Raw genomic sequence first — 14,393 nt, forward strand, 5'->3', positions numbered from 1 at the left:
CTCGGGGGCCCTTTTTATAGGCGGCCCGAGGCGGTTGCCGTGAAAGGGGATCTCCGGCGAGTGATTACGGCGGTGTCGGGGATGTGCAGTGGGATTAGGGGCTTGGGCATCGTTGTTGAGGTCCACCGGTCCCATTTAGGCGCTAAACGGGCTGGGACTAGGTGCTAAGGGTGAGCTCGACGGAACGGGGGTGGCGCGGCCCGTCGGCGGCAGGGAGCACGTTCCGTGCTTGCCGGGCCACGGCGACGGTGCCACGGGCGTGCGCTGGCACGGCAGGGACACGCGGAGAGCCAAGGGGCTTTGGGCGGCGCTGAACGGTGTTCTGCCGTGGTGTGCCTTCTGTCGGCCGCCACGAGAGGTCCCGACGGCGTAGAAGACGCCGGCGAGGGCGGGCCAACGCGCCCCCGAGGCCAGGAATGCTCCACGCACGCGTGTGAAGCTCCGGACAAGAGGGAGGGGCTGCGAGGAACGTGCCAAGCGCACTGTGCGCTTGTGACAGATCTCTGAAGAAAATGACACTGTAAATCTGAATTTTACTAAAAGTGCAAAGAACAATGCAGCTCAGGTGTTCGACAGAATGCTTTTGGCAGCTAGGTATTTTTCCTTGAGCTGATTTTTGGTGGAGTGGCTTCTCATTGCTCAAATAGGTTGCCTGAATTTTGGTGGAATTTTTGGAGCAATGTAGATATGAATTTCATCAAATTTGGCAAATCTGGTCCAAACTTGCAGAGACTGAATTTTGAACATTTTGAAAAGAGGAGGAGTGGATCAAGATGGTTCTGAGTTGTGGGTACAAAGGACTATCCAGGAGAGTTGGTTTGAGGTCAAAACTCAAATGCAATAGGGTACTTGCTTTGAAAATCACTCAGGCTCCAAATAATTTTCAGAAATGATTTGAGAGGAAAAAATAATTAGAATAAAATCGAAAACTTGTTTGGATTAGTTGGGACAGAGAACTTAGGTTGATCACAAGGTGTAGGGGAGGTTTTGGAGGGGTTTTACCACATGGGCAAAAATGCCAAGTCAAGGATGGTTCCAAGATATGAAAATCCCCAAATTTTCATAGAGCTTCATTTTTAAAATAAAACAAATTAACTCCAAAAAAAGAATTTGAGAAAGAACCAACAGAGAAGAAGTTTCAAAAGATCAAACACCAAAGTTTGAAAAAATAAAATCCTTGCCAAAGCAAAGGAAGTTTTTAAGTGGAAGGTTTTTCTGAAAAAGAAAAATTTTAAAATATAGCCTCTCCTCAAAAACCACAAAGTTTTTGATAAAAACCAAAAAAAAAATTGGAGTGTCACATTATGCTTCGGATGCTTCGCCATGGAATAGATCGATTCAGTTCCCCTTCTTTTCCGGTGCACTCGCTTTGTATCTCCGACACACAAGGAAGGACGCGGTGGGAAGAAAGCTGCCCTAGCCTCTGTCCGGTTGATCATTCCGCTGGCATCTTGCATTCACGCCTCCGTTTGACTGCCGCTCGGGAATGTAGTTGTAGATACGTGAGTCTTAGTGGGTCGTTGGCTCCACCTCTTATCTCCTTCTACGACATGCTGTAGTCGTCGCCATATTCAATATGTCACTTAGTCATATCTGCCTCGCAGCGGGTCAGCACCTCCGAAAGAAAGGGAGGGAGGACTTCATTCAGTGACTCCGCGATCGCCCTCTAAACGATCAAAATAAGGTAAAGCTTGAAGATAAGTTTTGTACTCGATTAATTTCTCAGTCCCTCTAGTCGGGTGGGCACCGGCCGGCTCGATCCCCCTGAAAACCGTACGTGCGGGTCTCCCCGCATGCGGCTCACGCCATTTGAGGTGGCCCAGCCCAGCATTCATTCTAAAATCCTGTAGTGAAATTGAGACTGCTCGACCTCGGAAGCAAATTCGCGTGTAGGCGGCGCTGTCTTAATACCGTTGACTGTATCTATTCATTGATACATTGGCTCGCTCCCCCCCCCCTCTTTTTTCCAGAATGAATGAGCCGCTCGGACCTTCCATTTCCGTCAAATGACCCGGCTTCCCTGGCTCTTCCACCGTCCGGGCTCCCTTTCCTCCCTATCCTCCCCCGGCGCAGGCCCACCACGCTTCGCGCCTGCGGCGTTTTCGCCAGACGGTCTTTGCTAGTAGTGCCATCCTCCCCGCAGGCTGTCTGTATGGGTGGGTTGTCCCTTGCTGCTACGTTCTGTTAGGCGCTATGAATTACAGGAAATTCAGTGGTTGACTTGGACAGCAGGCGGGTTACACGTTCCACTGTGCGAAGATGTGAGGTGCAGGTGGTGATGATCACCCCGGGGTATGCGCTAGCGCCCTTGACGGGCACTCCAGGACCCGCCTACGCTCGTGAAAACCCAGGTCGGTCCTCCGACCAGATGTGTGGATAACGAGGCCACCTTCACAACCTTCTCCCTTCTATCTTTATCCAAAGTCAGGTAGGGCGGTTCGCTTGAGTTGCTCAACCGTCCCTTTGCCCGGTGCTCATGACGCGCTACGGAACCTCCACCGTGCTAGCGGCATAGGAGCCTACTCAGCGTTAGCGGCTTCGTGCCGCACTGGAGTGATCCAATATGTGGTTCCGCACGTTCCACCACTTCTCCGTTCATTTCCAATACTGATCGTGAAACACCATGAGCAGCAGGATGTTGAGGTCTGGAATTCGAAGTGAAATTCTTGATTTGCCCGTTCCTAGTCGTCATGGGAAATAAATAAGAAAGAAATAAGAAAGAGATTATTCCCCTAGAGCTTGTCCAGTACCACCAGTACTCAAAATGCATCTCCGCGCGTCTACCTGGCGCTTTTATTAGCCGCCTTGCATGCAAGCGAAGCGCTATTGGCGGCAATTAATAGCTCACTGAGCGATGATTGATGCAGTCAGTCAGTGCCCTTGATTATTCTATTCCTGATAGAAGGATCATGGCGCCCCGGAAGCATTCCATCCAGCAGCAGCATCTCCTTCAACCACGCGAGGACAAAACTAATGTTAGCTACATTCGAGCGTTCACCGCACAGAGGCGATCTCGAACACTACCTATGATAATAAATCCAAAGGAAAGGTCGACAAAATGATTCAATCTGACTTTCTCGGTATTCTGGATTGAGTAAAAAAGGGATATATGAAGTTCAAGGCCTTGCCAAAACTGTCATGGCCCTATTATGTATAGGCCGTACTAAGCCAATAGCGAATAACAAACTCTTTCCTGCTCCCTCGACCTTAATTAACTCCCCCATCCTGCCAAGCCTCAACTGCCAGCCCATTGTATCTAAGCACACTGCGGCAAATTGATACAAGTAGCTAAAGATCTCGCATCCGACATCTCCGGCCGAACGGTTAGGCAACACTAGGGCGCCTGGGTCAAAATTCCACTTACCAAACAAGATGTCGAGAGGCGAACTCTGTAATTCCCCTCCTGCAAAAGTGATAGCGGATGTAGCATCCGTGTGGAAGAGGGTAAGCTTTCGGCAACACCTTTTTCAGATTGGAAAGGATGAATACTTGTGTTGGGTCCTGCAGACCAGGATAGCCTCAGATCAAAACCTAATAAATGTACCTGGGGTTGATCATATTTTTGGGGCAATAAGTATTCCGGAATTTGAGCGCTTATGTAGCTCAAAACTCTGCCACCTGAATACTTGATTCATTAAGGTCGTCACCCTATACCCGGAAGTCTCTATCATTTTCTTTGTCTGTTAAGCTTCACAGGGTTGGGACTCCCTAAATCAAACTGCAATCGTTGTTTATCAACCACTCACAACGACACCGAGATCTTCGACTTATCTCCCACAGGTCATCCACCCGGGGCAGAAGATAACGAAAGGGAGACAAAGTCCTAACTAAATCAACACACAATAACCTCAACCTTCTACCCATTCCATCCATCATATGAGTCGAGTCAAGGAGATTCGTTCTTATCTATAGCTAAGGCAAGAGAGAACTTATGACCTCGCGGATGGAGAGGGATTCGAACCCCCGGTATTCCTATCAATACTTCGGTTTTCAAGACCGACTCTTTCAACCGCTCAGACATCCATCCATGCACTCGCCCGCCCTATCTATCTGCGCGCTGGCAGGTAGGGGCAACTCTATGTGATTCGCTACGCTTGCTTGCGCCCCATCCCGTAAGCTGACTCTATTGCCTAGCGGTTAGCGACACTTTTCCAGTAGTACGAATCGCTACGCTTCGCTTCTTTATATATGATAATATGCACCGTCGGTTGCAGCGCTCCCTGCGGGTAATAGCAAGAGAGTGAAGAACGAACGATCCTCAAAAAAGTCAGCAGTGAATGAGTCCGACTCGAGTTCGTGAGTCAAAGGCGTGGCAAGAGAGCGAGTTCGACTCGCGAACGATCCGCAAGTGAAGGACCGATCCTTTAACGCCAGTACTGTTGCGAGACTGGTACTTGGCGGCTCACGAGCAACATATAGAAAAAGGTTGCCCATCACTCCCTCGCTCCTTTTTGAAGGCCCACCGCTCCCCCTTTCTTTAAGTATCTATCCCGGCTTGCATTTTGGGGCGAGTACTACAGTTCCTCCATAATCACACAGAACGCCCAGCTTCGAAGAGCTGCTCTCTCCCCAGTCCACAGCAAGGTGTGGAATCTGGATCTACTGTGTCTTCTGACTCTATTGGATCAAGTCAGATACTAAGCCTTCTACTACTACTACTTAGGAGATCAAATGCTATATTTCAGAGATTGGACTCTCTTACTGTGTTTTTTCAGGGCTGTTCCCGAGCCAGGTTCCCTGGATCCATTCTTACCTAAATGGATGAATGAAGAAGGGGGTATTCCTAGGCAGTAGTTATTTTCTTATGTGTGGACTTCGACCTTACAAAGTATGAGTCCGTGCCTTCCTAAGTTGGTCCTGAATTTCCAATGAAGTTTTGATTTTCTCGAGGGACGTAGCAAACTATTTGGTTGGCTCCGAGCATTCTAAAAATAGAGTCCTGCCTGGACAATGTTGATAATGGTAAATCTCTAACCTCCGTGGTGGGTGTGAAGAAGGGTACAGCTAGAAAGCGAGAGAATATCTTTATGGATATGAGTCTGAGGCAGAAGTCTCTGAATGCGGGCCTGACGAACCTTTTGTACCAGGATCATCACGAGACTTTGTTTCTGTGGTAGATGACTCAATAGGCAGGGCCTAGAACCTCTAAAGAGGGTGTGACCGATCACCAGATCACGATCAAGAAGAGTCAAAGCTGTCTTACTAGCGCGAGCAATCATCCAACTATGGTGGTTTCTCAACCGGTGGGTACATTTCTGTTGCACATTGTGAGTTCATATTTTCTTTTCTAAGAAACAAAAGTTCGAGCAGATGTTGTTCTAGCAGGTACAAGAACTCCCGTTCGGTAGGCGTCTGCTTTAGCAATGTCTTTGATCCTCGATCAACAATTTGAGGAAGACGAGACATAAGCCTTTGGATGAAACCAATGAATCTTCCGATCCGAAAGACTAAGGGGCTAGGCGCTCACCTACTATCTACACATTTCCTCTTTGGCGTTGGCTCCACCAGTTTTGACTGCGAGTCGCTTTAGTTATCTCAAATCTTTGGCAGGAAGGGGCCAACTCTTTAGAAGCGTAATCCGTGCTTGAAACTCCTTCGCTAGGATCCAAAAACCTATGCTTCCGCTCTTCCTCACCAGGCAATGCTTACTCTTCTCGATCAAGATTTTGGAGACTTTGAAGCTCAAGGACACAACAGCGCTTGAAACAAATGCTTTGTTTTGGCACCTTCGTCTTCCTTTCTAACATTAGTAAATTCGAGCTAATGGGACCAGTTTTTAATTGCCTAGAGGGTGGAGAAGTCACATCATCTGAGGTTTGTTGTGGGTTCAATTATGACCCCGGTCTAGAAGACGGAGTGGTTGCACGTGTAAGTACATCATGTTACATATCTATTTTAAGCTAAGCTAAATGCCTAAACTAAACAATTTTCTATTAAGCGCGGCATCCTCTCTTCGGGGCGAGCCCTATCGATGATTTCATTCTGTACAATGTGAAACCTGAAATACCAACGGTAGTTTCCAAGTGCCATCTCTATTCGACTCCCATGCTTATTCTTGAACGCTTGAAGGGGAAGTCCGGGCTGGGTCAGCTAAAGGCGGAGCCGGGTGAGATATGGTATTAGCTCTCTATGTGCTATTAGCTTAAGCATATCACTCCAGCTTATTACCCTAGGCAGAGGGGGATAGGGGAGCATCACTAGAGAGTCTCCGTACCCGGTACAAGATCCTAGCTTATATAAATTCATTCAAGGTTATGGCTAAACTGGTCTCACCGCTTCCTTCCTCAATGCTAGCGGGACCCTTGCTTTCCATTGCCTTTCGAAGGGGACCGACCATATGCATACTTCTTTTTGTACAACTTTGCTCTGTTGGAGCCTTTGCAATAAGAAAGTGGATTAGGAGAGAGAGCTCGCAGACGATGTTCCCTTCCTTCTATATATCCATATATCTATCGCCCCCGGGCACTCCAGAGCCAGTGTGACATTCTATCTGAAATGCATGCATCTCACATTAGGTAGCCATCCATGACCCCGTGTGTGTTTCCCAATTGCTCATCCAAACCATCATTTCTTTCTTCCATCCCGGAATGGAGATCTGACCCAAGGAAGGAATTGCCTTCTTTCTCATGCCAACCAGATGGATGCGGCCCAGAGCTGAGTGAATTCCCTCTGGGTGAGCGCTATGGAGATAGGCCAGGATCAATGAAAATAACCGAGATCGATCGGTATCCATCGCTCAGAGAGCTGCTTTCTCCCCGATATCTGTATCTGCTTTCGGACGGCCAAACAAGCAAGAAGAAGGAAACTTCCATTTCGCTGCTAAAGTAGTAGTTTTTGTGGCTTTATGCGTCCGCAACCTAGTTTTGTATCTGCATAGTAAAGGAAAGAAAGAAGCATGTTAAGGTGACTTGAGGGAAAGACTGATCCTGATAGACAAGAATGGTATGGTTGGATTGCCAGTGAATAAGCAGCAAGGCTAAAGCAGGGATTGGATTTACTTCTTCTATTGTCAGTAGCATCATTTGCCTTCCACCCTCTCAAGAACTTCCTGAAGCCCTGAGACACTTGTTGCCAATAGTCTGGAATGGAACATTTGCAACAGTTCTTGTAGGCCATTTCTGTAACAGCATATCTCTAAACCCTTCTTGCGGATGGTTCAAAACGAAACTTAGTGGCAGCCCCTATCTTCCCCATTTTCTAGAAGTAAAGGACAATGATCTGACCCAGCTTGCAAGAGGGATAGTAAAACTTAGGAAATAAATCCTCAGAAGTTGAAGAAACCAGAACTCTATCCAAAACTTCTCTCACTGGCCTGTCTTGTTTGTTAGTCCAGGCCACCAACCCTTCTCAGTTCCTGTAGTTCAGTTTCAGATATGAAAGCATTAAAAGCTTCCATCCTATTAATATGTATTATGCCATTGTTTCATGAGCAAATCTGATCATGTCCCGCAAAGGTAGATCAACACTCTGCACAAAGTTAGTGAGCTCTGACAAAAACATAGCTCTTAAATTTGGTTGGACCATAAACATCCACCCAAGCACAATTATCACAAAGCCTCTATACTCAAACACCATGGAGAAATTGACCCTCCCCAATGAGGTCTGCATCCATGACATCCAGATTGACTCCAATAAGCATTCCACCTTTACTGCCACTGGCTGGCTTGCAAAACCACTTGAAAAGCTTTCTGCCACCAATTGCCATTAACTCTTTATCTGAGAACTGTTCTCTCTTAGTTTCTTGCACACAAACTATGTCCACCCACTCTATCACTTCAGAAGGTTGCCCACTTCTACCTGGCCAGGCCCCTCACATTCAAGATTAGTGTCTTCATGGCGGTATCTGTTTTTTGTTATGCCTCCTCTTAGCTCTGCTCGTAGTGTTCTTGTCACCAACTGGTATACAAGTACTGTGATTATCTAACTCTTCAACAATCTGAGTAATATCCTCATTCTCTGAATCAGAGCTTAACTCGACACTGGAAGACTGCTCCTTCTCATGAGCAGCTAACTTCTTTTTCTGAGCAGCTTCATAAAGCAATGCTTGAGCAAGTTCTCTTGCTTCAATAGAATTTATAGATCTGTCAATTTCCTCCTGTGTACTGCCCAACACTAGACCACTATCTACAGCAGATTTTACTAGACTAGCAGAATCAATGGAATTGCAAATAGCATATCTGTTAGTAGAAGACATACCTGGTTCATCAAGATTCTTGCGTGAAGCCATCCTTTCTGCACGTTGCTGAATAGGCATGCCATCCTTCGGGATCCTATCCTAGCACTTGTCCTCATTGCTTTAATTCTTGCGTTTGCACCTCATTGAACTTCTCTTGTTCTTTGGTCATTCCAGAAAAAACCTCCATACCTTAATAATAGGGGCTTGTGTATAAAGGAAAGCAGCAAACCGGTCAAAGGCGAAGCTGTTCTATCTCAACTCTCTGACTTGAAGGAAGATGTGGCGGATCTCAAGGCTGGCTCTATTCCAAGTACAAGTTCCGAGGTGAAATGCGTTGATGTGGCCAATCGATATACAGTATAGTTGAATGGTTCGACAAGTTCACATGCCAGAGCTACCTGTTCTCCGCGATTCAATTGGTTCTTCTGCCTTGCCTTCTTATCTATCGGTCCCAAGGTCAAAGAAATAGGTTCAGTGGTTCGACCTCCCAAAGGTTAAAGAAAGACATCGGTATTAAGACCACTCCCTTCGGATGATGATATGTCCCAACCATCTATAGCCCATGGTTCGTTACTCGGGAATTCGGAGAGGTCAGATGAGATAGATGGGTGTGTTCAAAATGGAATGATCCCCTTTTCTCATGTTTGCATTTTTGTTGTCCACAAACAAATAAAGAGTCCGAAAAGACGTACGCATAACAGACTCGGTACCTAGGTCAACGGGTTCAATGGAGAATTGCGTTACTGTAATAGCGAAGGTATCTATGAAATGCAGTACCAAGGTCAATGAAATTGAAAGGCACCTCTGACAACAGAATCAAAAGGGATTTGGCGGCTATAGACGACTCAGAGGGGTTTTCATAAAGAGAAGCTTTCACGTAGTACACCTATTTTTCTATAGAAGTGAATGGCCCCTTAGTTGTCTAGTCTGATCAATCGGCAGGCTCAGCCTCTACGTCGTATTCTGATATAGAAAGAAAAGAACCGAACTCCTGGAGGGTGAAAGAAGAATCTCAAGTTGATACTCTGCCAAGGGATCTGTCCACAACTGGTACTTCACATGCCTTAGAAGTAGATTTGAATGAGAATGAATGAAATGAGCAAACGTTACTAGGAAGGTGAACTCGCTATCAAACTACTGTCTGCGCTAGGGGAAGCGCGAAAGAAAAACCTGTTTCAAGCAAGATCTGATACCCTTGAAGGACTCCCAGGAATGAGAGAGCAAGTACAAGGACAATCTTATTTTCTAAGGATAGGCGGTATTCCATAATTAACATAGTTCGGTTAGAGTGGATTTGAAAAGCTACAGCAGATCGATAAGTTGCTAATTTAGCTAAGTCAACTCCACTACGGAATCTAGCTCTCCATAAGAGGGTATTCCCAATGAGACAAGTAGTTTATCGAAGGGACCCTCTGTCTGAAGATTGTAGTCCGGATTTCTCGGAATAGAATAATTGAATGAGCAGGTGCAGATGGTCAATCTCCATCTTGAAGCCGAGTCTCTCTGTCTTCTTATTTTATATAAAGATATAGAGAATAACTCGATCGATCGTAGAATGATTTCGTGATCTGATCTTCATTTGGGCGGCTTTCACTCAATCCGTGGCTGTAGTGATAAGGCAAATCAAAGGGGTCAAAAAAGAAGATATAGAATTGTAGCTAACGGGGTTCGCTCGCCCTCGCCTGTCACTATAGCGTGTCAAGTTTCTCTCTTTCCAATCGGGATTTTTTAGGTGTGAAGTGAAGTTCACCAGAAACGCTAGCTATATGCTTAACACAGGGTACAAGAATGAAGAAACCATGAAACCAACCTAAAATCACTGCCAGCACTTAGTTAGTTAAAGCCCAGGAACCACTTGTGTTACACCGGTGAAGCAGAAGCTCCGAAAGCTGTCCGAGGAGCCAGCCATAGGTGGGTTCTTTACTGGCCATAGGTAGGTCCCTTACTGCTGGATCCTCTAAGCAGGGAAAGATCGTAGCTAGTATGAATTGGAAGAACGATCATACCGAACCCAGGATCCTGCAACTATTCTTCCTTCGTTCAGGACTCGCTTTTCTCGCGGGTTGAATGAGTGAGCCTTGGCCATACATACTGAGATTCAACAGTCAACTTTGGAGTCCGTCCTAAAGCCCCACCAATCTACATAGGTGATACCAGGGTAGGTACTTGAAAGACGAGAATAGAACCCATGCTGATGTACCTTAGCTTTTCCGCTCTTCCAATCCTAAACAAGATCATAAATAAGAGTCCCGGGCCGCTTAACGCCCTCTTAGCACATATGATAGGAGCTGGCATACAGAATTACAAGAAGTTGGTACTTTTTCCAATCCTTTCTGCTTTCTCACCAGCAAAATAGGATGGATCGCGAAATCAAAGAAATCTTTCACCTCACTTCTAAGATGAGCTAGCGCTCGCATCACCTTTCGATATCCTATATTTTTGATATTCAACAAGTAGCATTTCCACGGCATTCTTTAGATGGATTTCACTGCCCCTCATCTACTCCTCAGCTGGGTATCTATTTCTCAATACGGTGCTTTAGTGACGGATTCTGGCATCGCATGGAAATCTTAATCAAATAGGGTCTCCCGGATAGGTCAAAATGAATGTGACACCCGTGATAGGACCACTACTGATTAAACTAAGCCCTTTAAGGAAGGCGTACGGCAAACACTTGGACTAAAGCATGAGCTGGTTCAAACCACTATACCTGATATATCACGAAATCTATACTGGATTTTCAGCGCTGCGCTCAAGGTCAGGAAGAAGAAGAAGTGTGTGAGATTGTAATAAGTGTGATTGGAGAAGCTTTTAAAGAAGTGGAGGAAGTAGAATGGATAAATTCTATCAATTTCTAGCTCTCATAGCTGAATGAAGAAATAGATAATGGGATGCATTAATAGTTTCATCCAATTCCTAGCAAGTCAAGTACATAATAGTCTAATTGAGTATTTAGAAAAGCCTGTCTAAGACGAGTCGGTGTTGTATGCTGAGTGTGGTTTCTTCCTGTTTCCGGAGTAGCCTCTATATATTGAGTTTATAGGATGGAGTCCATATCCCTCCTTTTTACTTCATGGATCTTGTCAGCATACAGGATACTATACTGTCGTAAAGAAAGCGGGTATCTGAGAATATGGATCAGCAGTGGATACCAGATTGGTAAAAACCTGCTCAAAAAGCTAGAGTTGATGGTTTCGGGAAAGCTAAGCTAAAGCAAGCAGTAAACTAGTGGGTGCAAGCACGTTAATGAAAAAAACGTGATAGAAAATCCTACCATTAGCAGCGACTGCGACACTTTGTAACAGCTCCTTAGAGATCAATGTCTTATTGGTATTTGCTCGATTGCAGGCAATAACGTTAGTAAATTAGGTGAATGTACGTAAATCGAGGTACACGAGTCTAGCCAGGTATAGGTAGAAAAGGGTTATAGTAGGTCTCATGGAAAGGGAGATAGTGGGATGAATAGTTCATCGTGCAAGTGTTACGACTAGATAGGAGTCTCGACTCCGTCCTTCGAAAAGAAGATGGTTCGCGCTAAGGGTGACTAAAGGCAGAGAATTCTGTACGCCAAGAAGAAAAGAAAGTTTGTAGGGGTGAGAATGAACTTTCAAACCCTTTTCTTGCCCCTATCCTTTTTGCTTTCGATAACTTCTATCACTTCCTAATCATATGAGTCTAGTGCAACATACTACTACTAATATGGAGTCATATTCTTCTTAAGCCTCCTTTCCCAGATCCAAGTTCCGAATCCCAGGGAGAGATCAAGACAATGCAGCAGGGTTGGCAAGCATACCTGTATCACTGAGCAAATCCAAAGCATACTTTCCCTCTAAAGAGTGAAGAAAAAGACTTGGTACAGCTAGAATACCGAGTGGATGTGGAATCCTACTTGAATTCAAGTCAGAAAAGGAAACTCGAATCCGGAACTTGCTTACTTCGGCTTGATCAGATACTGGAATCCAATCGGGGAACTTGGTTATTGACCCACTAATCTTTCCCTCTTTCGAGTCCAAGTCTCAAGAGGGCGCTTAGGCGGGCCCTTCTCCAGAGTTCCGATACTGATATCACTATTTCAATTAGTTGATTGATTTCCCTTAGAATTTCATTCCTCCTCAAGTCCCAGTTTCGGTCAAGTAGTGGCAAGTATCATCTGTATCTGGCAGATAAGCTTTCACATGCATGAATCGAACTGCCGAGATCTTTTCTTACTTGGCAACTAGAGCCTCCCCTTCGGGATTTGAGATTGAAGAAGAGGAAAACTGCTTCTAAAGGGAACTGATCCGAAGCAACAAGTCCTAGACCTAGAATGCAGGTACCCTAGTCTTGAAATATGCCATGAAGAATGAAATCTCTTGTTTTCATTCATATCATCAAAACAGTGATTCTTTCACGGCCACCCCTCAATTCAAGAGTTCCGATTGGATCAACAAGAATCCAATCTGTATGCCAAGAAGAAAAGAAAGGGATTTCATCAAGTGCAGACAAGAAAGATACCGAAATCAGGAACCATGGAAAGCAGATACCTGATTCTATATATATATATAAGGGATATAAGTGCTGGATCTGAACTATTTCAATTAGTGAATTGGCGGAAAAGCAGGAATGAAGGTTGGGACAGAAAGGGGAGAGGAGAGCCCGGATGAGGAAAACAAGCACCCCTTTTAGGATTATAGGAAACAAGCAATACTTTCCCATCTTGAACTGAACTGAACAGAGCACAGAGACTAGAATCAGAACTGGAATTCCCTTCTCTGAATTCAAAAGCCCACCCGGACTTGAGAAGTAGCTTGTTCAATTTGTCCTCAGCAGAAGCGAAACCTGTTGCCAAGAGATCGAAATTCCAATCAGAAAATAAGTACTTTGAATCAAGAAATGACATTGCGTAGAAGTGAAGTGAACTAGAGAATTCCAGTCAGAAAAGCAATCGGATACTGAAATCTCTTCTCTGAAAGCTAAAGCTTTACAGATTATAGGAAAGCAAGCACCACGAAGGGCAGTACCCAAACTATAGGTTATCTTGTGTCTGGGCAAGCAAGGTCAAGTAGTGGCATCCTATTACCCTAAATGGAAAGCAAAGTAGGTTATTCAGCCATCCCTCGCGAACAATCAGAAGTCCCAGTTTCCTTAACTAATCTCGCCAATTTATCACTTGAACGACCCAGAGACTAATCTATCGTTGGCCCAGGCAAAGAGTGAGAAAAAGCAGCAAAAGGAGTAGCTTGCAGTGAGGAATGAAAGCTGGTGTTTTACCACCATTCAGCAAGAGAAACCCACTGGAACCTTTTCATAGGACCATAGAAAACATGCTGCTTCCTGTATAGAGATGACTGCTTCTTTAATGAAGTTGATCGTCTATCTCAAGTGGTGGTGATCGACTCCACGAATAGCCTGAACCTGAGAAATGTATATCTGCAAACGGGAACTTCCTGTTGTCTCAAATCAGGTCTGCTATTTCTATTCATAACTCTCTGGCTGGAATCGACCAAAATAGCCCTTGACAGCAATAAGAGGATCCTAACCACTATACGGTTCGAAATCTCAATCGAATGATACCTCAATTGAACCTGCTGAGTCAGTTATTGGAAAGATATCACTATCAGCCTCACAGCAATCTTTAGGAAAATGCAGACACAGTAGTTTTTTTGAAACTTGTTCAGACACCGTAAGCAACTACCAGTATCGATCTTCTAAAGAAATGACCTTCGTTGCCGAAGTGATAGACAAACAATTCTATAGCAGACTTGGACTAGAGACATATTTCTCCATATATGAAATTCAATTCACCCGACATCAAAGAGAAGCTCAAGCTCGGGATCAAAGATCAGCTACAGATCGGGCTGGCATTCATCATAGTCGGCAGCTTACTTTTGACTGAAACATTTACTTTGCACTACATCCGTAAGAATCTGATGGAAAATGACTGCAACGCAATCAATTTATCCCTTCCTCGTGCGCGCGTATCGTATATAGTTCAATGAGAAACAATGCTTTCTGATATTCACGAATTGGATTCAAACCAATGTCCCCCGACTCCTCTACCGAATAAGGATCGTGATTCACATTTCCTCGTTCTCTTTCTAGCTGCCCATATGGGTGGCTGCTATCATCCCCTTTTGATAGCTTCTTATCCGCATCCGCGAGCATAAGCGGAATAGCCTGAACACTCATAGCGATTACCTCAACCCTTGTCTTTCCTTTGGCTCCGCTCGGTGGGGGG

The 14,393-nt window shown here is 45.2% G+C and overlaps 1 non-coding gene across 1 annotated transcript; it reads right to left on the minus strand.

Moving 5' to 3' along the window:
• Positions 1 to 3,940: 3,940 nt before the first annotated feature.
• TRNAS-UGA lies at positions 3,941 to 4,027 on the minus strand. Its single transcript has one exon. It is a non-coding gene; the product is annotated as a tRNA-Ser (tRNA).
• Between the last annotated feature and the right edge of the window lie 10,366 nt (positions 4,028 to 14,393).

The sequence above is a fragment of the Triticum dicoccoides genome, chromosome 3B, assembly GCF_002162155.2.
Source record: "Triticum dicoccoides isolate Atlit2015 ecotype Zavitan chromosome 3B, WEW_v2.0, whole genome shotgun sequence".
NCBI lineage: Eukaryota > Viridiplantae > Streptophyta > Magnoliopsida > Poales > Poaceae > Triticum > Triticum dicoccoides.